This window comes from Anomaloglossus baeobatrachus, chromosome 2 (assembly GCF_048569485.1).
Source record: "Anomaloglossus baeobatrachus isolate aAnoBae1 chromosome 2, aAnoBae1.hap1, whole genome shotgun sequence".
NCBI lineage: Eukaryota > Metazoa > Chordata > Amphibia > Anura > Aromobatidae > Anomaloglossus > Anomaloglossus baeobatrachus.
Window position 1 is genome coordinate 631,002,823 of NC_134354.1, and position 13,162 is coordinate 631,015,984.

At 47.1% G+C, this 13,162-nt stretch overlaps 1 protein-coding gene across 1 annotated transcript in view; it reads left to right on the forward strand.

The window, feature by feature from the left end:
* Positions 1 to 669: 669 nt before the first annotated feature.
* LRRC63 (leucine rich repeat containing 63) overlaps positions 670 to 13,162 on the forward strand; it is a 98,980-nt gene continuing 86,487 nt past the window's right edge. The window contains exon 1 of the mRNA XM_075334389.1: positions 670 to 752. The gene's annotated coding sequence lies outside the window, so the exon portion shown is untranslated. The remainder of the gene's footprint in view (positions 753 to 13,162) is intronic.

Genomic DNA, 13,162 nt, shown 5'->3' on the forward strand with positions numbered 1-13,162 from the left:
CAACCACAGATCTGCCGCAGATTTATCTGTGTGTGTAAAGTGGCCTTAAGCCTGATAATGACAAAGTATACATGTAATATGGTATAACTGGAACCATAACTCATACACTAATGTGTTACTATTGCACGTTTTTTTAATATGAAAAATGGTTGCACACAAAAAATTATATATATATAAAAGTGTGTGCGTGTGTGTGTGTGTGTGTTGTTGTGTGTGTGTGTGTGTGCGTGTGTGTGTGTGTGTGTTGTTGTGTGTGTGTGTGTGTTGTTGTGTGTGTGTGTGTTGTTGTGTGTGTGTGTGTTGTTGTGTGTGTGTGTGTGTGTTGTTGTGTGTGTGTGTGTGTTGTTGTGTGTGTGTGTGTGTGTGTGTGTGTTGTTGTGTGTGTGTGTGTGTTGTTGTGTGTGTGTGTGTGTCTGCAACAATCGATGTTATGTTCTCCTGAAGTTGAGAAAATTGTTTTCAACAATCAGGGGTTAACTTCATTCATATCACGACACATAAATAATAGCTGTCGTTTGATTGCGCCTATGGAAGCTGCTGGGAGAAATGGGATATCTGGTAATTGAGAGTTATTGGATGGAGAACACGAGCGCACATTCCGACACAGGACGCAGCCTCAAAGGAACACTTTACTGCGCATGCGCTCTGGGAGCCGCTGTGCTGCGTTGTCAGACCGGTTGCTATGGACACTGAGGAGCGGTTCTGAGTCCATGAAGTGTCGCATCTGTAGAAGTTCTGTGGTCACGTGACAGGTGGGTGAGACGCGCAGGGTGTAAGTACTAGCGTCTGCGCTGGTGTATGGCGCTCGCAGGTGCCGTCACGTCTGCACACAGTGTATACAGAGCATGTAGCCGGTGTGTCCTGTGTACGGGGAGACTGAGGAGCAGGCACAGACCCGGCGGCCGTGCCCCGCTGTAGTGTGACCTGCTACCACTACCCAGAGGTATTTTTGGTAAATAAAAAGCTCCATGAATTTCCTGCTCTTCTCTGTGTTACAAATTGCATTTTCCGCCATGTTTACCTCTTGGGATGATTTTTTTTCTGCTTTTTTTAATTCTGTTTTTCTTTCCAGCACTACTCAAAAAAATGGCAGAAAATCACTAGCAAAACAATCAACAGAAAGTTCCTGTTGATTAGTATGGATTAGTATGGATTAGTATGGATTAGTATGGATTAGTATGGGAGAGCGGTCATCTGTTCAGGCTCTTTAACGTCTGAAAAGGATTCAGGCTTGTAAAACACCACAGGGGTAAAGCGCGTCCCTGCTGTTACCATGCTGACGGTGGTTTATTCAGGTATTAATTATTTTCTGTTTTTTACAGGTTTCTCAACAAAAATAAAACATCCCAAGTATATAATCCCATGCAGTCATGTGCCCTGTATATAATCCCATGCAGTCATGTGCCCTGTATATAATCCCATGCAGTCATGTGCCCTGTATATAATCCCATGCAGTCACGTGCCCTGTATATAATCCCATGCAGTCACGTGCCCTGTATATAATCCCATGCAATCACGTGCCCTGTATATAATCCCATGCAATCACGTGCCCTGTATATAATCCCATGCAGTCATGTGCCCTGTATATAATCCCATGCAGTCATGTGCCCTGTATATAACACCATGCAATCACGTGCCCTGTATATAATACCGTGCAGTCATGTGCCCTGTATATAATCCCATGCAGTCATGTGCCCTGTATATAACACCATGCAATCACGTGCCCTGTATATAATACCATGCAGTCACGTGCCCTGTATATAATCCCATGCAATCACGTGCCCTGTATATAATACCGTGCAGTCATGTGCCCTGTAGCTAATACCGTGCAGTCATGTGCCCTGTATATAATACCATGCAGTCACGTGCTCTGTATATAATACCATGCAGTCATGTATGTAATCCCATGCAGTCATGTGCCCTGTTTGTAATCCCATGCAGTCATGTGCCCTGTTTGTAATCCCATGCAGTCATGTGCCCTGTTTGTAATACCATGCAGTCATGTGCCCTGTAGATAACACCATGCAGTCATGTGCCCTGTAGATAATCCCATGCAGTCATGTGCCCTATATATAATAACATGCAGTCATGTGCCCTGTAGATAATACCATACAGTCATGTGCCCTGTAGATAATACCATACAGTCATGTGCCCTGTAGATAATACCATGCAGTCATGTGCCCTGTAGATAATACCATGCAGTCATGTGCCCTGTAGATAATACCATGCAGTCATGTGCCCTGTAGATAATACCATGCAGTCATGTGCCCTGTAGATAATCCCATGCAGTCATGTGCCCTGTAGATAATCCCATGCAGTCATGTGCCCTGTAGATAACACCATGCAGTCATGTGCCCTGTAGATAACACCATGCAGTCATGTGCCCTGTAGATAACACCATGCAGTCATGTGCCCTGTAGATAACACCATGCAGTCATGTGCCCTATAGATAACACCATGCAGTCATGTGCCCTATAGATAACACCATGCAGTCATGTGCCCTGTAGATAACACCATGCAGTCATGTGCCCTGTAGATAACACCATGCAGTCATGTGCCCTGTAGATAACACCATGCAGTCATGTGCCCTGTAGATAACACCATGCAGTCATGTGCCCTGTAGATAACACCATGCAGTCATGTGCCCTGTAGATAATCCCATGCAGTCATGTGCCCTGTATATAATACCATGCAGTCATGTGCCCTGTATATAATACCATGCAGTCATGTGCCCTGTATATAACACCATGCAGTCATGTGCCCTGTATATAACACCATGCAGTCATGTGCCCTGTATATAACACCATGCAGTCATGTGCCCTGTATATAACACCATGCAGTCATGTGCCCTGTATATAACACCATGCAGTCATGTGCCCTGTTGTGAATACACTTAAAAACACCTAAAAAAAATTATAAGACTGGCACAAAAGTGGCCATCAAAGTGGGCACTGAGGTATGTTATTGAAGAGGTTAAATGGCTTTGGGCCACTGATCTCACACTACAATTACATACCTACTGATGCCCCTCATCAAATTCATGCTACTCCAGCCTAAAGGTACCGTTACACTAAACAACTTACCAGCGATCCCAACAACGATACAACCTGATAGGGATCGCTGGTCAGTTGCTAGGAGGTTGCTGGTGAGAGGTCACAAAGTCAGACGCTCCAGCGATCCCACCAGCAACCAGTGACCAGCCCCCAGCCAGTAGCGACGCACTGAAGCGATGCTGCGCTTGGTAACTAAGGTAAATATCGGGTAACCAACCCGATATTTAGCTTGGTTACCAGCGCACGCAGCTACATGTGCAGAGAGCAGGGAGCAGCGCACACCGCTTAGCGCTGGTTCCCTGCTCTCCTAGTTACAGCACACATCGGGTTAATTACCCGATGTGTACTCTGCTACACGTGCAAGGAGCAGGAGCCGGCACTGGCAGCGAGAGCGGCGGAGGCTGGTAACGAAGGTAAATATCGGGTAACCAAGGACAGGGTTTCTTGGTTACCCGATGTTTACCGTGGTTACCAGCGTCCGCAGAAGCCGGCTCCTGCTGCCTGCACATTCAGTTGTTGCTTTCTCGCTGTCACACACAGCGATCTGTGCTTCACAGCGGGAGAGCAACAACTAAAAAATGGCCCAGGACATTCAGCAACAACCAACGACCTCACAGCAGGGGCCAGGTTGTTGCTGGATGTCACACACAGCGACATCACTAGCAACGTCACAAAAGTTGTTCGTTAGCAGCGATGTTGCTTAGTGTGACGGGGCCTTAACCCAAATGGGTTCTGGACATCAGAACTGGCATCAAAGTGGGCAAATCGCCAATTTTCACAGATTTGAATAAGTAACAAGTGTTTTTAAGGGGTTAAATGGCTTTGGGCCACTGATCTCACACTACACCCCGTTATGAATTTGTAGAAATTTGCACAACTCAAAATCTTCACAATAACCCATTCATTTAAGCCAGGCTGGAGTGACTTGACTTTGATGCCAGTTCAGATGTGCAGAACCCATTTGGGCAGGGTGATGTGACATGACTTTGATGCAGGGCATCAGTAGGTATGTATTTATGGTGAGATATCAGTGGTAGAGTTGAGCGGGATGGCAATAATCCGGGGCCGGCGGGTCGTTAACAGACTTAAAAATAAGTCCGATCCGCTCCGGAATCCGGTGCCCATATAAGTCAATGGGGACCGGAATCTGGAGGTTAAAAACGTTTGTGGAGGGGCTAGGGGGCTGGGAGTGAGCGCGGCATACTCACCGAGGCGCTGTCATGGCGGCACACTCCTTCCGGGTCACGCTGTAACCTTCCGGAGCCGACAATTCAATATTCATTGTTTTCCCCGCCCACCGGCTCGCGTTTGTTGCAGCTATACACGCCCCCAACCTGAGTGGCAGCGTGTCAGCTAACTGCAACCAATCACAGGTGCCAGGACGGCCGGTGGGCAGGGAAAGCAGTGCACTGTCGGCCAGTTGAGTTCACGGTGGTAAACACTCGGCAGCACAGGTATAGCGCTCGGCTGCAGCCCCAGCCGTCGCGTTGTATCTGTGCTGTGTATACAGTGGCCAGAGTCACACGTGCGAGGCTTTGCCGGCTGCTGCCATGGCAGACCCGCGTGCACCCCTCGCAACGTCCCCCCCCCCCCCCCCCATTTTCATCCCCAGCCATGATAACACCGGCCGGGGGCTGGTACATCCTCAGCCCGCAGCCGTCCGGTAATGACGCATCTGTTAGATGCGACATACCGGTGCGATACCGGCTCTTCCCGCTGGTGTGATGCGGTGCCAGTCGGGGTAAAAGCAGGGGTTAGCAGGGGCACATAGCTGCTGCTAAACCCTAGCTTTGTGTGATGGCACAGGTGTCTATCAGATACCTGCATGACACAAACCTGTAAGTGACAGTAAATAAACAAGACAAAGAGAAAAATCCTTTATTTGAAATAAAATACAAAACACTCCTCCTTCACCACTTTATTAACCCCCAAATACCCTGCAGCTCCGACGTAATCCACAGGAGAGGTCCCGCGGCGACACCTTCGGCTCTGCTACATGTTAGAGCGAGCAGCCATAGAGCACGGCTGCCCGCTCTGAGTGCAGCGTAGTACTGACCACGATAAGCGATGACTGCACGGCAGACACTGTCACAGGCTGGGGGGCGCGTCAGCCAGGAACCAATCACAGCTGAGAGGACGGCCGGTGGGCGGGGAAAACACGGAAAGCTGTGTGACAGCACAGGAAGTGAAAGCGCGACCCGGAAGCAAGTGTGCCACCATGACAGAGCCCGGTAAGTATGAAACGCTCATTTATTTATTGTTTTTTTCTTCATTTTTTATTAATTGCCGGTTCCAGATCGTGCAGCCGGAATCCCGAATCGGGCCCGGGAATAGTGCTGAAACCGCGCGGATCCGGACATTTACAGCCCGGGCCCGCTCAGCCCTAATCAGTGGCTCAAAGACATTTAACCCCTAAAAAAACACTTGTTACTTATTCAAATTTGTGAAAATTGGCGATTTTCCCACTCTGATGCCAGTTCTGATGCCCAGAACCCATTTGGGCCAGGCTGGAGTGACATGAATTTGATGAGGGGCATCAGTAGGTATGTAATTGTTATATATTTGGGATGTTTTATTTTTGTTGAGAAACCTGTAAAAAAAAACAGAAAACAAATAATAGCTGAATAAGAAACCAACTTCAGCATCGTCCTCCTGCTGACATTCTCTGCTAGGAAGGCACTCAATATACATACATTTACAGGCAGTGTTTTTTTTTTTATTTAGTAGATGATAGTTGATGTTAGTTGATGCAGTGTGTTTCCCTGTGTCCAAAACGGTGCAATGTACAGTATAAGCACAGTGGATGGGGTCTATAGAAATCCTATGCCCACTCTACTTGTTTTTCCTGCAGCGAAAACTGACATGCGGTGCGGTTTCCCGAGCTGCAGCCTGTCAACTTAGGCTGCAGAAATGCAAGTGTTCTCCACAGGTAGAATACAGTGAGAGACCGCAACTGCCCGAGCCCGGATAGTGGGCTCGGGCAGTTGCGGAGGATACTCGCGGGCAGGCAGACGGAAATGCTCAGTCTTCTGATAGCAGCTACTGCTCCTACTGATTTGAAAGGGAGGCAGATGTGCAGTACACGGCCACTATCCGCTGACGGGGCAGCTCCAGAATTGAGCATTTTCGGTGCCATCCCCGAGAACAGCTGATTGGCAGGGGTGCTGGATGTTGGACCCAATCAGACATTGATCACCTATCCTAAGGAGAGGCCATCAATGTATAAGTAGTGGCCAACCTCTTTAAAGGGGTATTCCCATCTCAAAGATACTATCCCAATATGTAGTAGGTGTAATAATAATATTAACAAATACCTCCAATTAGAAATGTAGTATAGTTCTCCTGCTTAGCTATGTCGCTTACCTCATGTGCAGGACATTGCAGCTTAGTTATCCATGGTGATGACCACTCATATAGTGACAGTTGCTAGTTTCTTAACCATGGATACCTAAGCTACAATGCCCTGCACATGAGGTAAGCAACATGGCTAATCAGGAGACCTATACTACATTTCTAATTGGAGGTATTGCTGTTATTATTATTATTATTACACCTACTACATATTGGGGATAGGAACGTGGAACAAACATCATTAGGTTTTGGTGAGTTTTTGACGCTATGTATTCTTGCTGTGTTAAAAACGCAGTGTTACAGTTCCAGCACATTGGATGGTATGTACAGAAATCTCCGGCCCTCTGCGCTTCTTTACTCAATGTAAGCTGAGCTGCGGTGCGTGTTTCAAATCTTCCAAGTACACTGAGATTTCTGTGGATTTTCCTCATACACTTGCATTGGATGCATAATATCCACAGATCAAAAGGTGCGTGCTTTTTTAGTGTATTTCTGCTATAGAAACACATAGCATCCCACACATGACTGTATCTATAAAGGTTTTGTCAAAGCCAAATACCAGGAAGTGTGAAAAACAAAGCGACTTTATCTAAAACATGACATACCAAAAAAAGATACGAAAACAGCCAAGATAAAAAAACACAGTAAAAACACACGTAGCCTTATTTATATAATAGGTGAAGAAGTTCTGCAACCTCAAAACCTCATCGTGGGAACGTGGCCTAAGCTGCTTTACACAGGACCAGGAAAAGCTCGGACATTTCACAAGTCTCATGCATGCATGTTTTGTTTTTTTAATCTGCAGCATGTCAGTTCTTTCAGCATTTTTTTCACCCAAGAGACAACACGCTGCAAAAAATAAATCTCTTAGCAGTATTTTTCATGGCGGTTTATGTGTTGAACTGTAGACAAAGCACACATGTAATCTAGTCTTGCCACAAACAAGTTGCAGAAATATTTTTGGTGCCACAACTTGTCTGAGAATTGCTGTCACACACACTTAGCGCCCCATGGCCCCAACGTTACACCAAGGTCTTATTTCCATTAGTCTATTCTGTTTTAGGAAGAGTAATTCGGGCTTTACACGAGACGACTGATCGTGCGATGCATCGTCTGGGTCACGGTTTTTGTGACGCACATCCGGCATCGTACACGATGTCGTCTCGTGTAACACCTCCTAGCGACGCAGTATCGCTCACAAATCGTGAGTCGTGTACTCGTCGTTAGGTTTCATAAAATTGTTTAATTAAAATGGCGGCGGTTGTTCATCGTTTCCGTGACATCACACGTTGCTCCGTGTGACACCCCGGGAACAATGAACAGCAGCTTACCTGCCTCCCGCGGCTCCCGCCGGCTATGTGGATAAGGAGGTGGGCGGGATGTTTACGTCCCGCTCATCTCCGCCCCTCCGCTTCTATTGGCCGGCTGCCGTGTGACGTCGCTGTGACGCCGAACATCCCTCCCACTCCAGGAAGTGGACGTTCGTCGCCCACAGCAAGGTCGTCCAGAACGTAAGTACGTGTGACAGAGGTTAAACGAGTTTGTGCGCCACGGGCAGCGATTTGCCCGTGACGCAAAAACGACGGGGGCGGGTACGATCCATCGTGCTATCGCACAATCGGTCGTCCCGTGTAAAGCAGGCTTTAGGCTATGTTCACACTGGGCGTTTTTAGCATGGTTTGTGCCTTGGTTTTATGCAAATTCATGCTAATATAACGCTGCCTTCACAGTCCCAGCAAAGCCTATGAGATTACAGAAATCTCATGCACACACACCCAAAATACCTGCTGTGTTTTCCTAACTGTTTTGTCAACCGCCCTGGTTTTTGCTGCATTATTAAAATAATGAACATGTCCATTCTTTTCAGCGGTTTTGCCTTGGTTTTTCACCCTAGTGATGGCCGAACTCGCAGATACCCTGGATCGGCGGGTATAACCGGGTTAATAATAAGCCCGGAATTGATCCAGGGTATCTGGCCGGATGCCGGTCCCCATATATGTCTATGGGGACCAGACTGCGGCACTTAAAAATGGTTATGGAAAGGATAGGGGGATTGGAGCAGGCGCTTCATACTTGCCGAATCACCAGCATGGCTGTACGCTCCCATGGCTGCTCATTCATGTCCGGGGCTGCTCATTACCTTCATTGCATATTAACTGCTTTCCCCGCCCATCGGTGTCTGTGATTGGTTGCAGTCAGACGCACCCCAAGCCTGTGTGACAGTGTCTGACTGCAACCAATCACAGACCCGGTCTGCGGGTCTATCCTAAAGTAAAAATATATAAATAAATTTAAATTGGCGTCGATTCCCCCATATTATGATATCCTACGGCTACAGGCTGCAGCCCCCCCCTCCGTGTGCTTATTTTGTCTGTGTATCAAAATATGAGGATACCCATGCTTTTTTTTTTTTTATTATTATTATTTAAATAAATAATTTAAAAAAACAACTTGCGGTCTCCCCCAATTTTGATACCCAGCTAAGATAAAGCACAACAGCTGGGGGCTGGCATTCTCAGGCTGGGGAGACCCATGTTTATTGGGCGCCCCCAGCCTAAAAATAGCATCCTGCAGCCGCCCAATATTGTTGCATTCATTAGATGCGACAAATACAATCCCAGCAGTTTACCAGCTTTTCCCGATTGCCCTGGTGCGTTGGTAATCGGGGTAATAAGGGGTTAATGTCAGCTCACAGCTGCCACTAAGCCCTAGATTAGTAATGGGAGGCATCTGTAAGACACCCCCCATTACTAATCTGTAAGTGAAAGTAAATAAACACAAACACTGAAAAAATCCTTTATTTTAAATAAAATACAAAAAAACACCCTCTTTCACCACTTCATAAAACCCTCAAAACACCCCCGCAGGTCCAACATAATCCACACAGGGTCCCACGACGATTCTATCTCTGCTACTTCTGAAGCGACACCGTAGACTGGTTAAAGTATAGTGCGCTTGCTTTATTTTTTGTCATTATTTTTAATCTATTTTTTTTAATTACCCAAGTGCTGGATCTAAATGACTGGCACTCGGGTACTTTTAAACCCCCGCAGGTCTGGACTTGGTCCGGTAATCATGGAAGTGCACAAAACCACAGTGAAAAACCTTGGCAAAAACCATCCGAAAAATGCAGAAAACCATCAGGAGACCCCCCCCCTCCGGGAGACTGCCACAAGATCAGGTTTTGGTCAAGAAAAAAACGCACCAAAAACGCCCTGTGTGAACATAGCCTAAAGCCTGCTTTACACGGTACGACCGATTGTGCGATTTCACAATCGATCGTACCCGCCCCCGTCCTTTTTGCGTCACGGGCAAATCGCTGCCCGTGTCGCACAAAGTTAGTAAACCCCGTCACACATACTTACCTTTCGTGCGACCTCGCTGTGGGCGGCGAACGTCCACTTCCTGGAGTGGGAGGGACGTTCGGCGTCACAGCGACGTCACACGGGCGCCGGCCAATAGAAGCGGAGGGGCGGAGATGAGCGGGACGTAAACATCCCGCCCACCTCCTTCCTTCCACATAGAGACGGCGGCGGCCGCGGGAGGCAGGTGAGCTGCTCATTGTTCCCGTGGTGTCACGCGGAGCGACGTGTGCTACCACGGAAACGATGGTCAACTAAAGTAAACGATATTATGGAACCTAACGAGCAGTACCCGACTCACGATTTGTGAGTGATACTGCGTCGCTAGGAGGTGTCACACAGGCCGGCATCGCCAGCGATGCCGGATGTGCGTCACAAAAACCGTGACCCCGACGATCTATCGCACGATAGATTGCCTGGTGTAAAGCAGCCTTAAGGCTAGGTGCACACACTGCATTTTTTTCACTTTTTATGCATTTTTTTCCTTGCAAAAATTAATCAAAATGCAAGAGAAAACACATCCCTGCAAAGTCTATGAGAATTCTAAAGTGCTGTGCCCATGTTGCAGATTTTTTCCTTGCAGATCTTGGTGCAGAAAAAAACTGCACCAAACAATTAACATGTGGATGGATTATCTCTGCAAAGGAGAAGTGATCACGAATCCGATCACACAAATTTGTGAACAATATTTGAGAGAAAAAGGCCTGAGTGTCAGCTTTGTGTGATCTGATTCTCTCACATGAGAATGAGGAGAAAATGGAGAACAACATTTCTCATTTCTCCATCTCCTCCATTCTCTGAGTCAGCGGAAATCGAATGACATGCGAGTGAAGCTCAATGATTTCCACGCCCCCTCAGACTTTAATGGGTGAGTGGCATCTAATTTGCGTTGCTACATGCAGCATACCGCCATTTTTAATTTTTTTGTGATGCCAAATCTGCTCTGCCTCATAGAATAACATTGGTCTGAGATAGCACACGTCCGAGTTATACACTGGTGTGAGTGCAGCCTCAGTAAAAAATTCACAACAAATTGATCGGACTTGGCTGCAGACATAATGTGGCTCGTCGAAGTAAGGCTGCTTTCATACTACGTTTTTTTAGCATGCGTCATGAACGTTTTTTTGCTGCAAAAGCGGATTATGTTTTTGCAAAGAAAAACGCATGCAAACGCAAGTGTTATTTTGCAGGATCCTGTCACTTGAAGTTTATGGGTGGGCATTGGAGTCATGTGATCGGGAGTGAGGGGAACTGGACGTGAAAGACTGGGAGCCGACATCTGACAGCTGCGGAGGCTCGTAACCAAGGTAAACATCGGGTAACTTGCTTGGATACCCGATATTTACATTGGTTACGAGCGTCTGCAGTTGCTAGGAGCCAGCTCCCTGCACACGTAACCAAGGTAAACATCGGGTAACTTGCTTGGATACCCAATATTTACATTGGTTACGAGCATCTGCAGCTGCTAGGAGCAGGGCTGTCTGCTCCCTGCACACGTAACCAAGATAAACATCGGGTAACTAAGCCCGCAGTTACCCGATGTTTACCTTGGTTACAAGCGTCCTCCGCTCTCAGGCGGGAGAGAGGGGAGGGGGAGGGAGAGGGGGGAGAGAGAGACTTGATCACCCGAGGCTGGTTTCTGGGCATGCTCAGTAGAGCAAACAGGATCCTGTCTATCAGCATGCTAGCGTTCACATGCGTTTGCGTGCTGTTTAGTCAGGATCCAGCAATTTGCAGTATTTGGATGCAGCTCAAAAACGCTACAAGTAGCGTTTTTGAAAAAAGTTAAAAAACTGCAAGTCGCTGGATCCTTACTATAACCCACGCAAACGTATGTGAACGCATGTTGACGTGAGTCCATTGCAAATGCATTGAAATGAAAACGCATTTGCACTGGATCCGTTTTTGCTTTAAAAAAACGTTCATGACGGATGTTAAAAAAAGTAGTGTGAAAGCAGCCTAAGGGTCCATATGTTTTCAATTGGCCGTTTGTAGAAAGCCACTGCCAGAAGAGAGAGAGAGACTGGATCCTTCCTGTCAGCATACCACCGTTCACATGCGCTTGCGTGCAGTATAGTCAGGATCCAGTGACATGCAGTATTTGGACGCAGGACACAAGGTAAAAAAACTGCACAACAACGGATCCAGTATATAACGCATGCAAACGCATCTTAGGCTGCTTTCACACTACGTTTTTTTAGCATGCGTCATGAACGTTTTTTTGCTGCAAAAGCGGATCCTGTTTTTGCAAAAAAAACGCATGCAAACGCATGTTATTTTGCAGGATCCTGTCACTTGAAGTTTATGGGCGGGCATTGGAGTCATGTGATCGGGAGTGAGGTGAACTGAACGTGATAGACTGGGAGCCGGCATCTGACAGCTGCGGTAAGCTGTAACCAAGGTAAATATCGGGTAACTAAGTGAAGTGCTTTGCTTGAATACCCGATATTTACCTTGGTTACGAGCCCGCAGCTGCTAGGAGCCGGCTCCCTGCACACGTAACCAAGGTAAACATCGGGTAACTAAGAAGCGCTTTGCTTGGTTACCCGATATTTACCTTGGTTACGAGCGTCCGCTGCGCTCAGGCGTGGGAGAGAGAGGGAAGGGGAGAGAGGAGAGAGAGAGGGAGGGGGAGAGAGGGACTGATCACGGCAGGCTGGTTTCTGGGCATGCTCAGACAGGGTCCTGCTTGCTCTACTATCAGCATGCCAGCGTTCACATGCGTTTGCGTGCAGTATAGTCAGGATCCAGCGATTTGCAGTATTTGGACGCAGCTCAAAAACGCTACAAGTAGCGTTTTTTTAAAAAACAGCAAGTCGCTGGATCCTCACTAAACTGCACACAAACGCATATGAACGCATATTGACACGAGTCGATTGCAAATGCATTGAAATGAAAATGCATTTGCACTGGATCCATTTTTGCGTTAAAAAACGTTCATAACGCATGTTAAAAAAACGTAGTGTGAAAGCAGCCTTAAACGTCATTCCATTGAAAAGACAACGCATTTATCATGGATCCAGTCACTTGCGTTTTGCGTTTTTTTGCAGTCAGCCAAAAAAAAAGCAGCCTAAAATGTCACGTGTTTTATCATATCACTATGGATCGATTCTTTGACCTTCTCTGTGGTGGGCGTCTCTGTGCACCTCTCTAGAAATGTTACCCCAGTCAGAGACTGGAGTAGCATATCTAATGTAAGAAACGCAGGTATTTTGATGAACTTGATGGGGCACAGTGGGGGCACATCACCACAGCTTGTGTAATTCATGATGAGCTGTGCCGTTCCCTATGCTACAAATATCACTAATCTTAGTAGGATTTCTGGTGTGGTGCACGGGGCGGACGCCACTCATCAGGCGATCCAGATTCATGATCAGGCGTGCCTCTTCATGAATC